The sequence below is a fragment of the Haliotis cracherodii genome, unplaced genomic scaffold, assembly GCF_022045235.1.
Source record: "Haliotis cracherodii isolate W230 unplaced genomic scaffold, xgHalCrac1.p SCAF_3, whole genome shotgun sequence".
In the NCBI taxonomy this organism is placed as follows: Eukaryota; Metazoa; Mollusca; class Gastropoda; order Lepetellida; family Haliotidae; genus Haliotis; species Haliotis cracherodii.
This window is the reverse complement of record NW_027266286.1, coordinates 24,561,936-24,587,799: the sequence shown is the minus strand read 5'-3', so window position 1 is coordinate 24,587,799 and position 25,864 is coordinate 24,561,936. Positions and strand designations below refer to the sequence as shown.

General features: G+C 38.9%; 1 long non-coding RNA gene across 1 annotated transcript; it reads right to left on the bottom strand.

The window, feature by feature from the left end:
- Positions 1 to 22,997: 22,997 nt before the first annotated feature.
- LOC139475720 (uncharacterized) lies at positions 22,998 to 25,818 on the bottom strand. The gene is made up of 3 exons (XR_011654017.1): positions 25,334 to 25,818; positions 24,110 to 24,188; positions 22,998 to 23,365 (listed from the first exon to the last, which is right to left on the bottom strand). It is a non-coding gene; the product is annotated as an uncharacterized lncRNA (long non-coding RNA).
- Positions 25,819 to 25,864: the final 46 nt, after the last annotated feature.

The window sequence follows — 25,864 nt, the reverse complement described above, 5'->3', positions numbered from 1 at the left end:
AGATACCATGCTGCAGTTTAACACGAATACCCCACTCAGACACAGTAAAATGACTCCGAGCCGACCAATCCTTGTTTTAGACCGTAATGCCGAGCGCCAGACAGGGTAACAACAAGTACCATCTTTTAACGTCTTTTGGTATGACGCGGCTGGGGATCTAACCCCGGACCTTCCGCTCTCCGGGCGGACGCTCCACCATTAGACCACGGAGGCGGTCGATAAACGTGAGGAGACATTCTTACTTTTCAGTAGCATTTTCTGCATCCGATTTGTCTAGCCCCCACCACCGTCCCGAATATCATCTGTACCGATGGATGTGGGATACCCCAGGCGTGACGCTAAGCTATCACCCGTTATATGTTATGTATTAAACTGTAATAATTTTATAAAGACAGACAATTACGTTATTTTTCTGGTTTATGACTTATTTATAATTCGCCAGTATCGGAAACACCAACATGTCATTTGTGATAAGGACTGTGTTTCCCAATATTGATAATCACACGCTTAAACTATCTAAGCTGTCAACAATGTATCTGTTAAATCCACACACCAGGATTAACAGCATTGGGATATGTCTGTATCCACTTCAGAGGCTAACCCTCATTACGCGAAAGTAACTACGGTGAACTAACCCTTCATTGAGGTATTGATGGAAGTCAACTTGTCTCGTAGGACATATAAAATAGTAATAATAATCCTATTCATTAAATACCACTTATAAAACGAGGGACTCAAACATATCTATGTTAAAATGACACGTCAATATTCTTTACACACGCAATGAACAAAGTCACCAAACCTGACTACGTGATCGATTTAATTCCTCATACGACCAGTACAGAGTCCTGGGGACAGATTCTAACTCGGAATCCCCACGGAGTTTTACCAATAGACGCGTTTATGTAATGCTGAAGGAATACGACCTGGGGTTGGATTTTTGGAATTAACGTCTGGAATATAAAACTAAGAAAGGCTATAACGTGTCGAAAACATTATTGAGAGTTTTCAAGTAAACGTTTCTAAAATATTTGAACATTAGCAGATCTTTGACCGAAGCCTTTGCATATTCTTGTCAGGTGAGCTACAGGTCTTACGGCTATTTCTCTGTGTGTTGAACCTTAACCCTTCTGAGAATTGAGACCTGTAATTTCACATGTATAGTTCGGTTCTTGATTAAGGTGGCTGAGAGAAAACGCTATATCAAACAGAATGTTTCATGCAGCGACCATTGTTGTCTTCTTCATGCCGCAAGACTGAACAAACAACGCAATTTGCAACACACCCCATTAGTATAGAATTATTGCCACACACTCTTCTCTATTACGGCGGATGAAATACAGTGATACATTGTGATAGTTTATAACTCGTGCCAGACATGAAAGAGATACTGTCAAAACGGTTGTACGGCATTATGAGGAATGAGTCATTTTGAACTTTCTTTTAAATAACATATCAATGTCACAGGGTTGGTGTTTTACACAAGCTTCAAAGGAACGGGAGATAGATAACCTTTTGACATCGCTTCATCATTGTATAGTGAACGTTTGTACACACATATATCGCAAAGTCCGCCTCCGTGGTCTAGTGGTAGAGCGTCCGCCCGCAGAGCGATAAGGTCACGGTTTCGATCCCCGGCCGCGTCATACCAAAAGACGTTAAACGATGGTACTTGTTGTTGTCCTGCCTGTTGCTCGGCATAAAAGGGCCACAATAGGACTGGTCAGCTCGGAGTCAGTATATTGTGTGTGAGTGGGGTATTCATGTTAAACTGCGGCTAGCACTATGAAATCGTCATTAGTCCAGACGAGTACAATCAACTACCCTCACACGTCGCTATATAAGTGCAATAATCTTGAACGCGACGTTAAACCCAATTTCACCTCACCTCACATATATCAATGTAAACATTGCATACTTCATAAAATAAACTGACCCGTAAAGATTCCGGGGTAGAATAGGGTAGAGCAGCCTTGATAGAAGTTATCACTGCAACAAATCCATGATACAATATTAGAGGCGTCGTTGGCATGTTAACCTATGCCGTCAACAATGTTCCTTTGTTGTACCAAGATCTGCTGAGCTTGGTTAAAATCGCCCTGATTTGCCAGAATTATCCCTGATTATGACCCTTGGTTTCTCAGCACCGTACGTACCCTTGCTACCAGATGTCCTCAAAGTAGGAAACGTCTGAGACGTGCATCACTTAGGGATTTACTCCAAAATCAACCTGACGTGGACTCTGTGATATAACTGAACATGTTTTCCAAAGCGCCACTCAATGTCTGTACAATGTTTTCTTTGTTTATTAGTTGTATAACGCCGCACTCAGGAATATTCAATTTAAGCTATATGGCGGCGGTCTGTAAATAATCGAGTCTAGACCAGACAATCCAGTGATTGATTTAAGGATGCATCGATCCACGCAATGTATGCGGGTGCTGCTGCCAAAATATCACTCACTTATTATTCTCATCAAACGAATTATAATCCCTCCAAAGTGTGTAAAAAAAGTACACTGAGTTTTTGTTTTATTTAAGTGAAAACTGCAACAGAACTGTTGATAAATTTGATTATGTCTATTTAACCATCACTCATCCTCGTAACAAATTGTAAAAAGTAATCTGTGGCTGGGTTATTTTGTGCACAATTAAAGTGGTTCAATAAAGACTGGGATAAGAAATGAATTTGCGACCACATGACCCATATCTTGTTTGAAATGATGTAAATGTGTGCGGAAAGATAAGATGGCCGAGATACACACCTGCCACTGTGTATTATGTGAATTCTTGGTTTTATTTTAAAAAGTTTTATAATTTTAAGAAAGAAAACCATGCACAAGTATGCTTTGATATTTTCTGGATGTAATATATCTAAGTTAAATTATTTTCAATTGAAAATCAAACATATGAAGGTAAGAGGAAAAGTTTCTTTTCTCCTCATTTTGTATGACTTTTGTAATCGTCCGCAAAATGTACTTGGTCATTATCAGTATGGGTTTTCATATCCTTAGAGACCGCCTCCGTGGTCTAGTGATAGAGCGTCCGCCCGGAGAGCGGAAGGTCCATGGTTCGATCCCCGGCCGCGTCATACCAAAAGACGTTAAAGGATGGTACTTGTTGTTACCCTGTCCGTCGCTCGGCATCAAGGGGTTAAAGCAAGGACTGGTCGGCTAGGAGTCAGTATACTGTGTCTGAGTGGGGTATTCATGTTAAACTGCGGCATGGTATCTCAGTGGGCTAGCACTGTAAATCGGCATGAGTCCGGACTAGTACAAGCAGCCACACAAACACACACACACACACACACACACACACACACACACGTGCATGCACGTCGCTATATAAGTGCAATAATCTTGGACGCGACGTTAAAGCCAATTTCACCTCACCTCACCTCATATCTTTACAGCTATCTCTATCATGCAAATAACAATTTTGATTCTTCATCTGTCAAGTCTTGCTGCCAACGGTTATGTATATGAAACGCCACCGAAATGTTCTCTTTACCAGCTTCTAATGAGTGGAATCGATGGTAACATTTTTTAATAACTGGGAGTAGTGGATTGGGTATGACAACGCGATATACATACAGGTGGCTTTGAAGTAGTTGGTTGTTTGTTTTCTTGTTTTACGCCGCACTCAGCTATATGACGACGGTCTGTAAATAATCGAGCCTGGACCAGACAATCCAGTGATTGACATCATGAATATCGATCCACGCAATTGGAATACGATGACATGCATCAACCAAGTCTGACCACCCGATCCCGTTAGTCGACTCTTACGACGAATACCCATTAACCTGCTGGAATCTTTTTGCATAATTTTTGGCATTGTCATGCTTTAATTGTCAAAGAAAAATAGCCCGGATCCAAGTGAGATCTTTGACATTGCATTTGGAAATCACCCACATAATTTATCATGTCTTTAAAAGAAGTGTAAATCGTATTTTCTGGTCCAACCGTAAAGTGAGATCATTATTTTGTCACCGCTACATCAGCATCTTCGAATATAACATGAAGTACGTTCTTTACAATTTGAATGTTTCGAGACTACTGGGGATTCACATAATGTGGCATGAAATGAATGAGGATGGGAAAAAAGTACGCTATTAACAGGAAATTTAGATTGAATAAACCTTTTCTGCTGCAAAGAAGTGCTTGAAGTTAATAGATTTCATAATTACGTGTAAAATTACATTCAAGTCTCAGCGACGACACATGGGTCGACCTATAAAAACATAAATGAACACGTTCTGCTTTTAGCAGCTACTGATACTTCATAGTGTGTTTATCTTAAACTCATCTGTCAAACTTCGACGTGCAAATTTCAACCGAAATAAACGCAGAACGAATAGTAACAGGTTGTTGTTGAATTACCACATGTGACCTTGAACTTAACGAGAATATGAAGGGTTGGTTGGTTGGTTTGTTGTTTAACCCCGCACTCTGCAATATTCCAGCTATATGACGGCGGTCTGTAAGTATTCGAGTCTGGACCAGACAGCCCAGTGACTGATATCATGAGCATCGATTTACGCAATTGGTAACGATGAAATGCATCAAACAAGTCAGCGAGCCTGACCACCCGATCCCGTTACTCGCCTCTTATGACAAGCATAGTCGCCTTTTACGGTAAGCATGGGTTACTGAAGACCTATTCTACCCCGGATCTTCACGGGTCGACTATGAAGGGCATGGCATGAGTGTAGAACCTTTAATGAAGCATTCTTTTCAATGTTTCTTTATTTTTCTTTGTGGAGGAGGGAGAGGGATGTTCTTTTCTCTTTTATTAAAAAAACGAGTATAGGTTGAATGAAAGCTTCAGATAAACGTTTGATTTCAATGTTGAAATAGTAACCTATTTAAGAGGCATGAGTAGGATAATTGTGTTTTGGCGTGCGTGCACCGCATTGGAAAGTGTTTCCCTTGTACCATGGGGTGTCCGCATCATGTGGGATGAGACGGCCTCCCTTGTCTAGTGGTAGAGCGTCTGTCCGGAGAGCGGAAGGTCGGGGATTCGATCCCCGACCGCGTCATTCCAAACGACGTTTGAAGATGGTACTTGGTGTTACGCTGCCTCGCGCTCGGCATTAGGGGGATAAAAACAAAGACTTATCGTATCGGAGTCAGTGTACTGTGTCTGAGGTATTCATGTTAAGCTGCGGCATGGTATCTCAGTGGGTTAACTCTATAATATAAATTGTCAATACAAGTGAGTACCGGCATAGGTAGGCTCAGGTGCATGTACGTCGCTATGTAAGTGCAATAACGCGACGTTAACCCACCTCACCTCACCTCACCTCACCTCACCTCACCTCACCTCACCTCATGTTGGGTAAAAGCCGAAAGTGATGTAGATGTTCACCACGATTATGGATATGGTGCTGGCAAATCAGAAATTAGAATTAGCGCGCGTGGAGTCTGAGTGGGGTATCCATATTAAACTGCGGCATGTTATATGAGTGGGCTAGGGCAATAAACCCGGCATTAGTCCGGTCTAAGCAGCAACACACACACACACACACACACACACACACACACACACACACACACACACAGTGGCACACAATAGGCTGACATGATGTGGTACAATGGAGATGTATAACTGAAATGATGTTCACAGCAGCGTTAATCCCACCGCCCTCACTTATAACTCAAGGTCCGTGGTCTAGTGGTAGAGCGTCAACCCGGAGAGCGGAAGGTCCGGGGTTCGATCCCCGGCCGCGTCATACCAAAAGACGTTAAAAGATGATACTAGTTGTTACCCTGTCTGGCGCTCGGCATTAAGGGGCTAAAACAAGGACTGGTCGGCTCAGAGTCAGTATACTGTGTCTGAGTGGGGTATTCATGTTAAACTGCGGCATGGTATCTCAGTGTGCTAGCACTATAAATCGGCATCATACCGGACTAGTACAAGCAGCCACACAAACACACACACGTACATGCACGTCGCTATATAAGTGCAATAATCTTGGACGCGACGTTAAACCCAGTGTCACCTCACCTATAACTCCATGTGAATGTTGAAAAAGAGGTTAGAAAACACAATGCCTCAATTGCATTAATGGTACCATTATCAATCTGGATGAAAATATTTTCTTCTGTTCATTTTTAAGCCATTTATTTTGAACTTCGAAAATATAGTATTACTTAATCGCAGCAAATTCAACTAATGAATAAATTCACCAAACATGAAAGGACTGATCTTTAGAAACGTTGCATGTAGAGTGAAGTATTTTGTTTTCATTGTAAATTGTGTTCAATATGGCAAATGTGTGGAGGATGAATTGATCGGACGCACGTGGTGGATGGTCATCATCCCTCATCCTTCTGACCTCCATGTGTGATGAAGGAGAGGGCACCTGTTGACCATCGTGCTCTGGTCAGTCTGTCATTACATTCCAGCTATGCATCGATGGTCAGTCCCCTTAGGGGGCAGAAGAAAACTTTCCGCGCTCAGCGTTAATGAGATATTCCACGAAATGCCAACAACGTCCCTTGTTGCTCATATTTTCTTGCTGAAGAATAGAGACTGTCACTGCAATCTAGTTTGTTGATTTGAGCGATGCTGCTCATATCTGAGAGACTTGAGTTATGTTTCCGTAATGATGCAACATTTGTTTTCACGCACCTTCCTATGAAAACATACTTTTTTCTGTGTTTAATAAACGAATTGCGTAAAAAGATTGTTTTCAAAATGTCTGTGAAAATTAATATCAGTTGAATGAATTTCGTAGGCGAAGTTTAAACGGCGAGACGAGAAGTTTTAAGCATGTTTTAAGTTTTGAGTACATTTAGTGGCTTTGTCTCATTGACGAGTTGCACAACTATGTTATGATGTCATGTTGCATGATAATACATATTATGTTGTTGTTTTGCTTTCATGTTCCAGCTCTATGACGACGGATTGAAAATAACCGAGTCTGGAGCAGAATTTAGTGAGCATCGATCCACGGTATAGGATGACATCAACCAAGTCATCTGGCCTGACCATCCGATCCATTTAGTCGCCTCTTCCGAAAGCATGGTGTGGTTGGGGACCTATATTCTTCCCCGCGGTGTATTCTCTATTATATATTTAAGTAAATGTTCATATGAATCAATACAGAAATTTCCCGACGGAGTTGTTTCTGGCATAATGCCAGCTTCTCATGTTGAAGAAATGTAATGTACATTTGTCCAAATTATCTCCCTCCCCAATCACAATATTGTGTGTAATTTCAAGTATATGTAAAAATCTTTTTTCACATATGCAGGAAATAAAAGTCGTTTTATACATGTAAGTGCAATAATCCTTAACGCGAGGTTAAACCCAATTTCACCCCAATGTGTTTGTGCTTGCTTGCGTGCATGCGTACGTATGTGTGGCTGCTTGTACTAGCTAGTCCTGACTAATGTCTGTTTTATGGTGCTACCCCACTGAGATACAATGCTGCAGTTTAACATGGATACCTCACTCAGACACAGTATACCGACTCCGAACCAACAAGGTTTATCCACTTAATGCCGGGTCAAGACAAGTACCAAATGTATAGTCTTTTGGTGTGACACGAAGGGGACAGAGAAAGTATTATGTATATTTAACCCTTAAAACAGAAGAACATAAACATGCTCAATCTCCTATTATCATATACGACTAACCTTATTTTGAAGAATAAGATTCATACTCTTTTACATGGTCTACCTTAAAATCCATTCGTCTGCAATATCAATAACTACAACTACTATTTCTTTGTCAACTACCATTTTATAATACAAACAAGCCTTCATTTATCGCCATACTCAAGTACCCAGTGAGATGTAGTATGTTTCTAAGAAGACCGTTAACATTCTTGCTGTTAAAGGCGACTATGCTTGTCGTAAGAGGAAACTAACGAAACTGATCGGGTGGTCAGGCTCGCTGACTTGGTTGACGCCTGTCATCGGTCTCAGCGTGGATCAATGCTCACGATATCAATCACTGGATTGTCTGGTCCAGAGTCGATTTTTTACAGACCGCCGTCATGTAGCTGGAATATTGCCGAGTGCGGTATTAAACAACAGACCAACTTTGTCAACTACCATTTCATAACACAAAAAATATTAGCCCTCGCAATTCCATTAACTTTTGAGATACTTAAATCAGTTTCGCTCTGAGGGATCCACACAAGCTCATGCTGAGTCATGTCTGCATGACAAAAAGGAGGGGAAACCGTTTCTGGCAACAAACTCATCAATAAATGTAATTTAGTGTGGGCAGGTTCTACCACCCCCATAAAAAGAAATCATGATATTTTCGGCATTGATTTACTATCGTAGAGCCACTTTGATCTTCCTCGTGGTGTAGTGCTCGTTAATAACCAGCTCTGTATGTCACCTAATCGTATTGCCCTGCCCACTACTTTACATCGGCGTGGCCTTCACGTGTCGCTATTGAAGAACGTGCATAAGAGTCTTGTAGGGTGCTCTCCGTGATGTGCTGATTTAATGTGATTGTATATTTGATGACTGAGGTTGTGGCCAAGTGACCGAGGGTTGTGACACATCTTTACGGAATATTTGACCTGTTTTCGTTGTGTTCCAGGTTATCTGGATTGTGTTCCTGACTACTTAGAGAGTCAGCCGTACAGAGTGAGTTGGGTTTTACGGCGCTTTTAGCAATATTCTACCAATATCACGTCAGGGACACCAGAAATGGGCTTCACACATTGTACCCATGTTGAGAAGTCGGGCTTACCATTCATGTTTTGTGCGATATTTATAGTTTGACTATGATTTGACCTTTTCACGTCGACCATATCTATTGTTGATACTTATTATGGCAATTTCTCAGCCAAAAGTCACTACATGTATGTTCCGTTTGTTTTTTTATGCAATTTCAATTTCTTTAATTTTGACCTTATTTTAATCATGCTCTTAAATTCTCAATAAAGGCACATTTTGTTCTGAAATTCTCTTCTCTCATGAAATAGCCATACTGACGGAGCTGAAATGTGACATGTAATATTCTCTTTATAGCGACAACAATTCTTGTTCAGATCATTAGATTTTAGTTTTAGGTTTTAGTCCACAGTATTTATGTAGATCATTTTTTGAATACCAACGCTGACAACTATTTTTAAGTGTCTGTCATTGTTCACATTTTAAACTGATGAAGTGCCACAGTGCCTTGATTCCTTTCTTAAATGTCATTCATTTTGATTTTGTACAACATTACATTAAGCGTAATAAAGCTTTCATCTTAGAAAAGCACCTTACTGGTAACTAGCTTCAGTTAATTGGCAGCCCTAGCAATTGTGATTCACATCCCTCAAGAAAGTGTTTCTTGATCTCCTAGTTCAAATGTTATTATGTACAAGTTTGTGTATACAAATGAAAGCTAATGATTAAACTAATCACACGGTATCAAAGTTCAACACATGCTATTTGTCTGTTGTATTATTATTTTTATTGTTAGTGTTACTGTTATTGTTATTGTTGTTATTGTTGGGGCAGACTGTGGAACGGTGGAAGACGTTATTAACTGTGTCTCTTTTACTAACGCTTGTGGTGTTTTCTTCTTGCATTTGATTTGCGCTTAAGTGTTTGTAGTCCTTTCTTGGTACCACCACCATACATCATGATGGTAACTATCACAGCTTGAGAATATTTGTATTTTTTATATCCACTATTTTGCCTGATACGACCTCGACACATCTTGGATTGTTACATGTTTACACCACACAATGGATGAGTACAAAGAAACGCACACCCATTTATACCAAACCTGGTTCGATACGCTGGAGAAGCAATTTCCGTGACAGACCCCAGGAGCCATAACAGAGTATGTGTCGAAGAAATGGACGTGTCTGAATGAAGGTAATCTCTAGCCTTATCTGCGACAAGGGTCACTCGTGATGAAGTGAGCATCAGGTCCTAGACTCATACAACATTCGTCGTATAGAGTAACGAGGGGGACCGTAGTACATCGAATTACCTGACATTGGGACCACCTCAATTGTACTTCTTAATGCTATCCCATGCTGTGATCTTTACCTGACGTTTTCACAACTCATTGGCACTTACTTTCTTAATGTAAATTGTGTGAGTAAAGGGTAATAATAACTTGATGTAATCGCTGATTTTCAGTAATCCATTCATATAATGGTCATCACCATTTTGCCTTTTACGACCTATGGAATCTGTTTCGGCATGTATTCGAAGCTGATTATTCTCTGTGGTTGACCATATAAAATTTACACTTGACTACCATCTACCATCTAACTTATATCTGTGTAAACTGTTCTTATGGACAAATATAATGAAACAAATAGAAGCATTTCTTCTGACATTCATAAAGTATCAATAATTAAGAGTACATAAAACCCTTTCCATAGCCACAACAAATCCTGTACGATTGTATGATTCTGACTTTAACATGAGCATTTGTTGATGAATCACTATCGAATAGTGATGAAACCAGGTGTTTGCCAAAAGGTGAGCATATCCTGCGCGACCGGTGGCACCCGTCATACACACATGCCAAGGCAAATCAATTATTCACCTGAAAAACACAGGGGATGATGTGAGACAAGTCAAAATGGGGAACTACATCGGACATCCTTTTTGTCACTGATACGTCAAATTTGGAAATGTCTTACACATGTCTACAATATATCCTTTAAATTTCTAACATAAACCATTCAATCGATGACCGAAGATTCTGACAATTATGTGGCTGACTACTGATATAAAACATGTTTATTGAACTTTGTTATGGTACTTTTCCATCTGTTCCTTTAGTTTTTATCATCAGGATGTGTATGTTAGAATTGTACATACAATATATTTCTGATTCCTATCTCAGAATCCCTGTTGTGATTACATGTTAGAAAATAGGTCCCCAAAAAACATATATTCTGGTCGTAGCGGGTGGCTTGGCCGGTTGTGTCATCGTACCCGACAGTGTGGATCGTTGCCCATAATATCACTTTTCACTGGCCGCCATCATGTAGCTTAAGTATTACTTTGTGCAAACAAAACTCAGAATTCCTTACATGTACAAAATCCAACTAAATCTATGCCCAGTTTTTTTTATATTTCTATTACTTTTCTTCAAGACTGTAATTTTTTCATCAGTCACTGATTACTTTTTTTATGAATTTGGATGATTGATTTTTATCTTACATTCATTGGAGAATGAAAATCGCCAATGTTGGTATCGTGCGCATAGGATTTAACCATAGGTTCCATAAGAAACGCATGAGTAGGACAAATATTCTTGCCACCTTGAGATTTGTTTGAGGTTACAGCTGATAATCCTATTGTCCCAAAGACGTTATGTCGAATTGTACATACGAAGAAATAGTAATAGTATCGATTGATATCTGTAGACATGAAAACCCTGGATTAAATACTTGATCTACTTTGGGGAAATCAAACTATTAGTATACGTATGTTCGTCGTATATAAATCGCCTTGAAGTTAAATGTGATGGAAACTGCTGCGATGAATGTATTCTCATTTATTCTTTCTTTGGTGAAGATCCATAGTGTCATGATTGTTTTCTATTAACTCTGGTCATTCACACGTCCACCAAATCCAAAGAACTAAATAACACTGTAACATACTTCATCTGCACTCATTCTCGGAACAACAAGAAGCGAAGTGGGTGAATTGTTAGCAGGCAGACGACCCGTTTCGATTGCCCACATGCGATTCCAACATACGACGTCGGAAACAGGCAATTTAAGCAACTCATTCTCATCCCGAAAAAGTAAATGCACACTGAAAAAATATGTTACTTATTCACGCAACATCGATCCTTCTAAAGTGACCGAGGCTTTGTATTCAAGTTAGATTCATGATCATGAGGTGGTTCGGTGAAATAGGATTTAACGTCGCGTTTAAAATTAATACACTTGTATAGCGCGCGTTTTTATTTTGACTTGAAATATTTAAAAAAATGATTTTTGCGTATCTTATTGCTCGAAGTGCAGTTAGGTTTCTTTTTACCCAAGTGATATACCAGAATGATTGATAAAAAGTCTAGAAGTATCTTACTGCAACAACGTTTGCGATAAACGTGTCCGCCTGTTGTAATTGGATGATGAACAAAGTCATTAATGCGATGTTAATTTGTTTGTTTCTTAGTTTCACAGCACGCAGCAATGTTCCGTTACCTAAATGATTTTGAAGAAAACAAGTGTTGATATTTTGAGTACCGTCCATTGGGTACGATGCCTCGTGGTACCAAGCCTGGCCACCAGGTCGCCTCTTACAACCAGCTTACATGTAGGTCGCGGGACATGTGTGTATTTTTACCCGGATTTCAAAAGGTGAAAGAAGCTGTAGATGCAGTGGAAAATGAATTTCTATTAAATTCAAAACAAAAGAAATAATTTATTTTCTAAACTGAAATAGTAAATAAAATATGTTTTCAATCAGTGTGTGTATAGACTGTGTCTTGTCCTATTCATATGGCAATAATAATCTTATGATCACAATAAGGCTTACATTAGTTATGAACAGGTTTGTACTTGCTGCACAAATTAGATTTTAACAATATTAATTATAATAATAACTATAATAAGAAGAAGAATAATAGATCTAATGATAATGATCATGATCATGATCGCCTTCATCATCACCGTCATTATCGTCTTCGTCGTCGTCGTCATCATCATCAATCAAAAATGTCACCGATCTTGACCATGCTTCCTGATCTATTTGTTCGCCTCTTGCGACAAACGTTATATTATGTCAATTAGGACCTGTTCTAATTTGAAGCGGGATACCTCATGGGGTCGTAACAGGAACATATGTTACAGCCTAAAGATGTCTAAGAACAGCGTGACTAGATTACATAGTTCGCACGACCTAATACCCATAATTTGTATTCTCTCTCCGCATTGCCTCTGTTACAGTTACATGTAGAGAAGCACGATAACATCCGCACCCGCTGTCTCCTCACGTCCTGCTTGTCAAAACAAATTAACGTCATTCTCAAGTTCAGTTTGTGGAAACATTTAATGGCCTAATATTCGTGTCAACCAAATGTGATTATACAAGTTGAACATGGTTCGTCGTGTTTGTTATGTGTTTTATAGTTAAATAATTGCCATGGCCATTGTACAACTGCCACGAGAAATCAGATTTAGAAGCATGGCTTGAGTCTTGAAAAACAGAACAATGCAATGTGTTTCACAAACCGGTGAGTTCTGTTTTTGCACCTGGGCTTTTTCTATCCTCAATAATGCTGGTCGCCTTTTTGTCCATGGGCCGAGCAGCAATCACGAGATTCGTGGACTAATTGACAGCCAGCTGAATGGATAACAGTTGAATAGAAATGAGCACATCGGGGTTCTTCTCACGGCAGTGCTTCATAACATGGACCAGTAATACGAAGTTGTATTATCAGTATGGCTACACTGGAATTATTATTCTGTATGATTATTTGATACAAGCCTACTGAGATATAAGCATGCTACAGTTGCAAACGTCTTGAGATCTGCATCACTCTGGGCTTTCATCCAACATGAGGTGAGGTGAAATGGAGTTTAACGTCGCGTTCAAGATTATTGCACTTATTTAGCGACGTATACGCACGTGTGTGTGTGTGTGTGTGTGTGTGTGTGTGTGTGTGTGTGTGTGTGTGTGTGTGTGTGTGTGTGTGTGTGTGTGTGTTGCTGCTTTTACTAGTCCGGACTAATGCCGGGTTTATTGCCCTAGCCCACTCATATAACATGCCGCAGTTTAATATGGATACCCCACTCAGACTCCACGCGCGCTAATTCTAATTTCTGATCTGCCAGCACCATATCCATAATCGTGTGTTTTGAGGGTTTCTCCAGAGTGATGCAGAATCCTGGAAGCTTACCAACTTTGTGAAACACACGGGCAGGCGGTTCAGTATATATAGTATATAGTATATAGGTATAGTGCTGACAATTCAACAATCATGGGTCGCACCTCTGCATCACAACTAGTTGTGGCGACTTATGTCCCCATCCATACAAATTGTTCAGTTAAATAGTTAATTGTAATATCATTCAGCGTACAGGCGCTGCAATAGTTTTCCCCCAGAATGCATGTAGTAGAAAGGGCCGAGGTACATGTACATATAACCAACACACTTAAATAGGTATAAATTCGAGAACACCTTTAACCTACGGGCTAAATGGAATCAAGATGTCAACATTTTTCACGAGAGACCCATAATCCTAATTTTTTAGTGTGTTATATCATGTAACCAACAGTTTCTTTTTCAAGAACAGTACAACCAATTGGGATTCCAGTTCATAACGGCAAACTATGGCCCAATAAATATATTGCAACAACGACCTTGCTGACGGGTGACGTCATCTCAGCGTCATTTGCGTCACATTGACATGACGTCACTTTGCAAACAATTGGACAATAAGTGTGAACAAAGTAATCAGCACGAAGCAAAAATGGATAAACCCTATTGCTATGCTCCTACCCATGCCCTCAAGGAATACGTACGTTTCTCAAGGCAAGTAATGTGTGAGATCGTCCGTTTTGAATGAGTACGTAATCACCAACAGGATGAAGCCCTGAGTCACAGTGTATCTGGATTGGGCGAGTAATGAAGTATTCATGACCAAAATTGACCAAGCGAGCTTGGTCACAGCCTTAGACGGCGTAATGTAGTTCACAATCTCAAGAGGATGCAGATAGTTTTCTGGTGTTCAGAGTTAATCCTTCAGTGTTGATTAAAGAGCTCGGTTGTTGATTTGTCTGTGAATAGAATAATAGAAACTGTAGCATCGTTAACAGAAGAACTTATCTTACATGTTAACTTTTTGTACTAAGCGAAATAATGTGTCCATGCACTGGAGAGGAATCATTGAATAAATCATACATGTGCAGCCTGATGACATCTGTTAATAAGAAAAAGTATACCTACAAACATTCGAGGTAGCAAATTGCTATTGTAAGGTATCAGGCCCACATGACATGCAACACAGGGGAACAAAGACCTTTACTTGACAATACAACAACCAGACTCAATCAATGGAAATCGGAAAACGCGTCTTGCTAACACGTTTCTTGAAATTGTGTCCTAATATTTTCACAACAACACGATCACCAACATTAAACATCCTTGAAACTCTTGACGATGGAAGGTAGATGACGTAAGAGATTCGACACAGCCATCCATCTCCTCACCCACAGAAGAACCAACGTCTGACACCAACTGATGACCCAAACTGTTTCAACCAGACATAACAAAATGATATGAAGTGATGTGGTGTGATATGATGCATGAGGGGATATGATGCAATATATTATGTGTATTATAGAAATTGTGTAAATACTGTTTTTTTAGTGTACATATTATATGGCTTGCGGTCTTCCAGTGTTGAATAAATATTGATTGATTGATATGAAATAAATTGGCATGGAATGACATGGCATTATATGGTATGATATGATAAGATAAGATGGGAAAAGCTATGACATTGCTAATGTGTTGTGTGATATGACATGTTGAAATGTGATACAATATAGTTGTGATATATGGTACGATGGTATGTATAGTATGTTATGATAATTTTATATGAAATAATACTATATAATATGATCTTATAATAATGATACAATATGATATGATGTTATAGAATATGTTGTATGATATAACAAGATGTGATATGGTAATATAGAAATTATGAAATTACAGGGCATGGTATTGTACTGAATGTGCGAAATTATGTGACTGCGTTGAAATGCGAGGTGGAATGACGTGAGGTGATCTGGTGAGATATGTACATAAATTGTATAAAACTGTATATTCTTCAACTTGTACTATAGGCCTGTGGCCTCTTCAGTATGTGAAATAAAGAAAAAAAAAATACGGAGCGAAATCCGTGCGATTTGACAGCGAATTATGTGCTAATACAATTTCTGGCAACACTGTGTCCCACGATCTCACACACTGCTGTTTCCACTGGATTATTTTGAGGTCTAGAAAACTGGAGCAAAACTGCATCTAATTTTCTACTTAGAAGTAAACATACTAAACTCTCTTGATGTAAAGACAGGGCCATTATCCATATGTAAAACCAAATATGGAAAACTGACGTCCCAGCCTGTTTTGCAATAATCTTGAACGCGACGTTAAACCTCATTTCGCGTCACCTGTATTGCTATAGTAACCACACGACTACATAAATCATGATGCAAAATGCACCCGGCTGACCTAAATGCCATTGGTTATTTCGGCCAGGACTGGAAAGAATCCATTTTGGTAATGGATTCACTAGTTTCACGTGTTCACGTGACTATCACAATGAACATCGTAACTATGTTCCAGTCAGCATCCTCATAAATATCGATAAGCTAGGAATAGATCAGCTTATCTCAAAATCCCACGTCATGTTCTTGAGACAGCCTCCGCGGTAGAGCATCCGCCCGGAGAGCGGAAGGTCAGGGGATCCCCTACGTGTCATACCAAAAGACGTTGTTGTTAAAACAAGGGCTGGTGGGCTCGGAGTCAGTATACTGTGTCTGCGTGGGGTATCCATGTTAACATGTGGCATGGTATCTCATTGGGCTAGCACTATAAAATTAACGCGATATTAAACCTCATGAAAGTGAGTTGGGTTTAACACCGATGTGAACAGTATTCCAGGATGTTGGTAGAATAATCGTTATTTACAATGTAAAGACATATAAGTTTAGTTCAACGTGTACTTCGATTAGAGACTTAAAAATTATTGCTTGAGACACAAGATGTACATGATCTTTCTAAAACATTCTGATAACGTTGACTTTTGAAGATAACAATCTAGTTAGATGAAACCTCAGTGAGAAATATATTCATCCCTTTGAAACAAAATACCTCATTAAAGTTAACTGTTATCTGTAAAAGTACACGCTGGTTTAATAGTCCGAGTTGAGAGCCCCAACATGAACAATGTAGTTGATTTTTGTCTGATCCCGCTACATTGCGGAGTCTTTTGTTAACCCAACGAGTGTATCTATGGCACATATATAGGACAAGATACTGAGTGTTTAGCGTCACTTTAAACAGTATACATTTCTGTGAAAACAGGACGTGACAGTATAATGCAAGAGGGGAGCAGACGTAAAGAAGGTCTGAGACGTTTACAGCAAAGCAAGCATCAGAATCATGACGAATGTTATTCGAACCCCTGATCATTTCATTCTGGCACAACAAAGGGAGGCAACTCTGCACAGCGACGTCGTCTGTGCCCCCTATGTATCTCTGCACATAAAGATCGTGTAGACAGCTATCATCCAAGCCTTCGATTCATGTGTATGCTTTTTAAATCTTTACGGAAAGTGTATGTTTGTTTGTATCTCAAAAGTTGTGAAATGTGGACACCAGAGTTTGGAGCTGCTGGAATACTGCTCAATATAAAGGGAATGTTGAACATTGGAAAGTTAAATTCACCCCTTTTGTCACTGAATACGTATAGATAGATTTAAATATCAAAAAGACGAGGCTATTCACAGGTTGTTCAATGAGTAGAAGGGAATTGCTATTTGACCATATTGAACGATATCAGATCATCGATATACTTTAAGTTATACTTATTAGCAACATTGCTTGTTTTGATTTTGCTGATTCGAACATAATTTTCAATTCACACGCATAAAGAAGCAGATCAGCAAGGAGAGCACAGAGGTGCCTAAAGGTACTTATCCCCTAAATTCACGTAGATGTTATCAATAAGGAGGAACAGCATTTCACATATTGATTTCTCTGAGAACTTCAGATAACACCTATTTTCATTTTTGGCAAATTGTTTTGAATGTATGAAGATAGATATGTCACACAAACCAACGACGACAACGAGACAGCGGCTGCCCCTGTTCAAGGTTAATCTTCAGACCAAACATGTTTATAAATCCTCCGTTCAGATGCATTCATCTTAGTTAGTGCCAATGCCTCGTTTAATGGCATTGTTTCCTATGTCTTCATGTCGTTGGCCAAGAAGACATGTTTTGCAACTGTAGAGGAGAAAATATCCCATCTGTTCCAATACTAACACATCAACATTGTTTTAAACAGAAATGACGCCATACTATTTCAGCAAACGTGCATGTGATTTTTGATTTCTTGAAGAAATAAACACGCTTTGTGCATGTATTTATCTTCATTTCAAACTATATAAATGCTGCAAAAAGAGCCAACCCTTATCGATGTATGATAAACGATGCTGTTTGCATCAGGCCAGACTTATATGGTTTCTGATCAAGTTCTACATTTAACTTTGGTAACTACTTGGTGCCTGCATCCAGTTCTCAAGTTCATTGATTGTCCACTTGTTGGGTGTCAGTTTTTATATGGAACAAGAAGGGCTTATAATGTGTTCGCCATTTGTGAAGCACATCCTTCCTGAACCCATGCCTAATCCTACTTGATTGTTCCCCCCAAACTGTGTTCAAAGGAAACCTGTTTTTCAAGACCATAGTCGCCACAAGGCGTCGACATTTGCCCTAATATAAGCTTAAGGTAAACTTCTTAGCCAAATGCCCCATGGATGAAGTGTTTCCTCACGTTTGTCGTATTGGGTAGCGGTTCATGAAATTGAAAAACAAAAACGTTTCGACCTAACTGAACTTGGGTTTTTTTCTGAGAAATTCTCTTTCTATGAAGTTCTATGGAGCTTTGGAATCCAGTAAGAAAAGATAAGGTTGGTAGTAATGATGAGTGGTTTGTGCAGAATTCTTGCTCGGTTATTATATGTGGGATCATTTGATATGTAACTAATACCAAGTTCTTTTCGGCTAATGTTTATGAGCCATTGAAGCACATGTACTATTTACAGATTTTCATCGAAACGGTGCTTGGCACTATATGTTCTCTGTTGCCATATACATTCCTACATTATGACTCTTCTTTGCACATCAAAAACATCATTCATGTTATATATATCTTCCTTCAAGAAAGGCATGAACACCGTCTATTGACTACGGTACGTACATTGTATCTACTTTGTCTTGTACGTGTCTCCTTTTCCCATTGGCACTGCCGCCCACGCATCTACAACGTTATTGTATTAATAACTGACACTTATGACGAAGCGCCCCACAAGGAATATTTTCACCCTCATGGTTATGAGAATATAATAATTTTGTCTTAAGGCTATCCTCTGCTGTCACAAAGTGAAGTCATTCGAATAGATATGTGTATATTATGGTAAAGAACCTGCAAGGAGACTGTTTTGAGTTTAGTGGAATAAATAAAACCATACATTCAAAATGTTAGCGAAGTAAATTTGAATGTTGTGGCCGTTCTTATTTGAACGAAAACAGACGATCTCAAGGTGAAAACCTTTTCCCTTTCCCTTTCACGATTTCGTTTTCATGATACAATTTTAAAGTTCCCATTTGATATTCCATCATACAGAAATTGATAAATTCCATTTTAAATATAAAGTATTGGAAACATGTCTCGATTTAAATGATATATGATTACCCTTACGACATTAGTAGGAATCTCATACAGTTCAGGGGGACCAAGCCACCTAAAGCAACACAATTAGGTTTGCAGAATTGTCTCTCTTAGGCATGCCAGAAACCGAGGATCGGGAGTTCGAATCGCGATGATTATGTTTCAAGGTTGACAGCACCACACCTGTGCTCATGGATTTTACACCATACAGGTAAACGTCTAAGACCTACATGAATTCGGGTTTCCTCCAACCTGAAGCTTATTAAAATACTTTTCGAAGCGGCGTTAAACATAATTCACACACAGATACATTTCACCTACTAGACGTTTCCACATCACCAAAATAGTAGATTGAAAAATATACTCTGTTTAAATCATCATTAAAAACAGTGCTAGTGATATGTAAATGTACTGGTGATATGTCTAATGATTCAAGGGGCGGTGGGGTAGCAATGTGGTTAAAGCACTCGCACGTCACTCCAAAGGCCTGGGTTCGATTCTTCACATGGGAACAATGTATGAAACCCATTTCTGGTGTCCCCCGCCGATTGCTAAAAGCGGCGTAAGAACGATACTGATATTGTCCCCATGTGTGGAATCAAACCCGGGCCTTCTGCGTGAGGAGCGAACACTTTAATCAAGGGGCTACCGCACCACCCCGATACAACGAAAACTATATGATCTATCAGGAGATGGACAAGTTGGCGAGGTTTTAATGATCAATAGATATAAATATATTTCTGGCATTCAGTGTTGAAGATTCGAAATTCAAAAATAGAATTAATCTTTCACCTTTCTACATGATCTATGTATCATTCGCCGCTACTTTGTCGAGAAGCAATCACACATTCAGGATACGGAGTGAGTGACCCGAAATATTAAAGAAAATTAGTAATACATTTTTCCATTGGAATGGCTTCTCACCTACACTGATCAATACAAATTGAACGCATTCCAATTTGAATTCGTCGGACAATGTACCGCTGTGATGCTAGTTTGTTTCTTTCTTCACGCCACACTCAGCTATATTCCAGCCACATGATGGCGGTCTGTATAAATAGCGTTCCTGTCATTTGGATCAGATGACATGCAATCAACCCTGTCTCTAGAAACAGTAACAGTCAATTCTCTCCAAACCACCAGCTGTGGTACAAAAGAGTGCAAAAGAATAAGCAGTTTTACATAAAGTATTAATATGTGACAAGATGACAGCATGTTATGCGCGGAAATATTACATCTTTTCTGTTTTGTGTTTTCATAATTCTTTCATTGCTCAATTTCACCAAGCTCCGATTTACTTAGTCGCCACCCAAGACAAGCATACTAGGCTGCTGGGGACCTATATTCTTTCGTTGAATTCCAACGGGTCTGAGCTGCCAGTACATATGCATCAAGAATACACTGTTAGACATATTTTCTGTTCAACTTGCAACACAATTTGTTATTAATTTGTAAATTGAAACAGCATGCCAGTTATATTTCCAATCAGTCGCTGTCTTCTATGTGGCCTATTTATATGCACATTATGTTTTCGTGTGTTCAGTCTCATGATAAGATAAATGCTTACACTAGTTGTACACTAGGTTTGAATTGACTTCACATTATTGCGCAAAACGACATCTCTGATTTTCAGTTGTTATCTACCGTTTCTGTGTTAATAATTAAAAAAGGAATCTGTGAAGTTATTATTGTTGACGTAATTATTTATAAGAATGGACTTCAATATGTTTTGAGTTCTATAGGGTGGTGTGAAAACGCGATTGTAGGTTTATACCTCCATCTGATTAAGGCAATTCTGAAATAACAACTGGTTCAGCAACATTCTTCAGTTACTGTGTAGACCCGACCCGTTCAGACTTGTCTCTTTACTGACCACCGTCATATAGCATGAATATTGTTGAGTGCGCATGAAACAACAACAAAAACAAACCAAACTAAACTAACACAGCAAAAAAAGTGTAGGTTTCCGTCTTCCGGAAACCTTCCGGAAACCTTCCGGATACCTTCCCATTTTGGATCCGGCCCGGATACCTTCCGGAAACCTTCCGGAAACCTTCCAAAAAAAATGTCAAAATTTGGGGGGTGCATTTTGTTCACTTAAGTGTGAAACACATAAAAAAATTAACTTGAAAATACCAAGCAATTTGAAGGTTGTTGAAGGCATCTGGAAGGTTTCCGGAAGGTTTCCGGAAGGTATCCGGAAGGTATCCGGATGCAAATTTTCTTCATGACTTGCTTCTGGTAAATAATGTTAGCCTGTGCATTACAGGTACCTGTTGTAATATTCTGTGTTATTTTAATGGTAAATATCCTCCTAAAACATTTTTGGAGAAGAAAATTGTTCAATTTCATATTTTGTCCTTTTCAGATGTTAATGGTATTTAATGAACAAACATCAGTTCTTGTATAATGATATCCTTAAATTTCATGTCCAGACTTCCAGTTTGTACTGAGAAAAAGAAAAAGTCATTGACAATGTGCTCACTTGGGCCTTTGGTCCTAGTGAGATGATAATAAGACTATTTGTAACGGTACATGTACTTGTTATATCCAAAATACTAACTTCATTGACATTTGCCTCACCCTAGTTTTATGGTACTACAGTAAGCTCTTCCTCAGTTACTGTGAATTATTTTATTAAAAGGGATTGACAGTTAATTTGACACTGGAGTTGTAACCACTGCACATATATGTGTATTCAAATAATATAACAACGATGTGCTTAATACTTCACAAATATCTCCAGAAATAGGCATTTTAGTTATAATTGCAGAAATACTTTATGAATGACCCCTTCACTGTTTCCTTGATCTTACACTTCAACCCCTCATGAGTTATCACTTCTGAGTGTGAATTTGACCTTCAATATCAGTGATAAATATTTCAAAAACATTTCAAAGAGCTATCCAGCACATAAACCAAATATGCAGTCCTTTGGTAGAATTCAACATATCATTGACCAAAATATGGAAGTAATGTAACCAGTATATGTATAAGAGTTACTAAGACTTCTGTAGAAAAGGCAATTTAAGGGAAAATGTAGTATATATAGATCACACACGACCTTTTTCCAACTTCGACCCCTGCCCAAAGGAAGAGTTAGACCACAAACAAACTTTTTGTCTGGTTGTGACTTTAACCTTTGACATAACAGATCAATGTGTCATCAGACATTTTCAGAGCAAAGGAAACATGTGTTATTTATCTTGAGATGCCCAAGCAATGCATGGTTTCATAAGATAAGTGTGGCTATTAAACTGAGGCAAAATCATGAAACATCCCCATTTACACAGCTGGCAAATGAAACATAAGCAACAATCAAATTATCAATTTCTTTTATTCATATGCCTATAGTATATCGCACATTGAACAGTGTTCACATGATGGTTCCTGATGCAGTATGCAATTTCATCCTATTCTTCAATACTCATAACAGAGTGTGATAACTGTTCGCTTGACAGTACCTACGGATTATGTTCACCAGTTCAGATGACTTACTTTCCCTCAATCCTCCTTTTCTTTCTATATTGCCATGGATGAACAGGAACCAGGATGAGGGGATACCAGTTAGACTCAGTCTCTGCTGCATTGTGTTAGTAGAATTGTGAACTTTCCATTTGGTGTTTGGGTCCACATTTAAAGACAATAAGTCCAATTTATCATTCCTTTCAAGTGTTTACAAGAATTTCCTGAATGTCCTGGAAGAATTCCACTCCAGCTTGGCATTGGTTGGTCTTCTCACATTAGCCAGACCAGCCTTTGTGTGTCCCAGTACCATTTGGCATACTATTTCTCGGTCGGCCTCCATTGAAATAACAGGACCCTCATCGTCGCTGTCTGCAAATCACCTCTGATATCTGAAGGGGTGCAGCCTCTGTTTAGGACTCCCTTGTCTGGTCCTTCCAGACTGTCAACCTGGAGTACTCATCCAGGGATCTCAAGCAGGACTTCAGTTTCTGCAGCATTATGTAAAAAGATTTTAGCAATCAAAAAGAATTGTTGCCACATGTACTTACAGATAGAAGGCAGCAAAATCACTTAAGTTGTCATATGTGAGTCTATATGCTAAACATTTAAGATAATCACATCTCAAATCTCAACCAGACAAACCAGTGACTAATGTTATGAACTCGGTCCAGACAAACCGATGATAACTATTATGGACAATATCCCACATCACTGTGGTATGATTACATGTGATCAATGAGCCTACTCAATCACAACCTTATCTATTAATTAGGCTTGGAATGCTGGGAATCTTTTTAAGAGATGTCATTTAGTGATTGTTTCAACTCATCAACATGGAAAAATATATATTCACAATCCTTGTCACATAGCCAAACTATTGCTGGATGCAGTGTTAAATAAATGATTTGGCTTTAACACTGCTTTGAACAGTATTCCAGATATATCACCGCATGTTAGTTTGATGTGGGAAGAAAGTCCTAAGTGATGCAGGTCTTTGATGAATCCCACGAGTATGTGTATAATGCTGACAAACCTAGCAACATAATCGGGAAGAACCAGGATTTGAACCCATGACTATAGGTTTCTGCTAAGCCCAAGAGATGCAACTCTGCACAGAAAATTGTAGTGCCTTAGATAATAGGACATCCGTGCCTACAGCGATAAGGAACAAACTGAAGACATATTTGCAAAATAACCATATGAACCAAACAGAATAATTTCAAAATATTTACCACTCACTGTTGCTCTTCTATGGTCTTTCTTTGCATTGATGCTGCACGGATGACTGTCTCTTTTATTCATCCGGACATTCTACAAACATAAGTAGCATTCACATCACAAAAATGTCCAAACTGTACATGTTGTACATTTGATTCAAATGAAAAGACCCCGGTTGTGATTCCGACTTAGAACTACCCTAATCATAATAATTCATGTCAAACATTCAGAGATGACATTTATCCCCATATTTAACAAATGTTAAAACAATATTTTGACAACAAAGTCAGGGTCATTCAACACATACATTACATAGGAAATAACTTGTTCGACAATGCAGAGAGATCCTCACCATGTTGAATATCATTCCATGAATTATTGCCACATTTTCTTGAAATGCAGATTAATGCAATGCAGTATTTACTTTTATTTCTAGGCTATTTGTTTGGCTTTTCCATGGCACTGTTTTGACAGAGATCTAACCTTGATATGACACTTTGTTCAGAAATGATATAAATAAGAGAATACTTTATTATTCCCGAGAAAATTTGGGTTACATTGTAAAAGCACAGAGAAACAAGTATAGGATTCATGATTTAAGTTAAATACACTCGACCCGTGAAGATTCCGGGGTAGACTAGGTCTTCAGCAACCCATGCTTGCCGTAAAAGGCCATTGTGCTTGTCGTAAAAGGTGACTAACGGGATCGGGTGGTCAGACTCTGACTTGGTTGATGCATGTCATTGATCTAAATTCCGTGGCTCGATGCTCATGATATGAATCACTGGGTTGTCTGGTCCAGACTCGATTATTTACAGACCGCCATCATACAGCTGAGTGCGGCGTTAAACAACAAACCAACCTAAATACACTCATACATACACACACAAACACAACATCCAAACACCAGGGTTAGAAATTGGCACTAGTCATTTTGACATTTTAAAGGTTTTGCTATATGCTATCATTTTAGGACTAGTGGACTGAAAGTGTTAGTTTCTACCGCTGCAAACACTAATCAACTAATGAATTGAGTGGTCAGACTAGGTTGTCATCATACTCTGAGGGCATGGATCTTTGCTGAAAATAACAATCACTAGATTGCCTGGTCCATGTTCAATTATTTACAGGCTGTCATCACAGAGCTGGACTATTGTGAGTGTGATGTTTCACATTACATTGAAATATACCATGATGAATACATGTAGTTTGTATTTATCACAAACTAAAATACTCACTCAATACTTGGTATCCTCCCTGAGGATGTCTGTGAACCTCCCCACAAACCCTGAACATGCTGAAACAGAAAACAACTAACTTGTCTTTATCCTTTCAATGTTTCAGTGTGAATTTGTTAAAGATTGATAATCTGTCATTATTCATTGTAATCCATATCTCACTTTCAGGTGGTTCAGGTGGCAACACATGATTGGAATTGAATGCCACGTTTTGTTTGACATGCACTTTGCCAGATTTATACCCTTGGTAACTAACCCTCATCATCAAATCCCAGCGTTATGTTGAGAATAAGGACACGACCCTTAAAAGTCCTGCAACTGTAGCTCTTATGCAAGCCCAAATAGAAATACCATGTCACAACAAACACTTGATCATAATAATAACAAAGGGTTTCCGAAAACAACAAAACTAAAAGGCCCTTGACGTTTACAGTAGTAACATGGAGATCAGGAAAATATCTAAATCAATCCATTCCATAAGATCTCTGTATAGAAATCATGGAACATTATGTCTCGAAGCCCTGCTACATA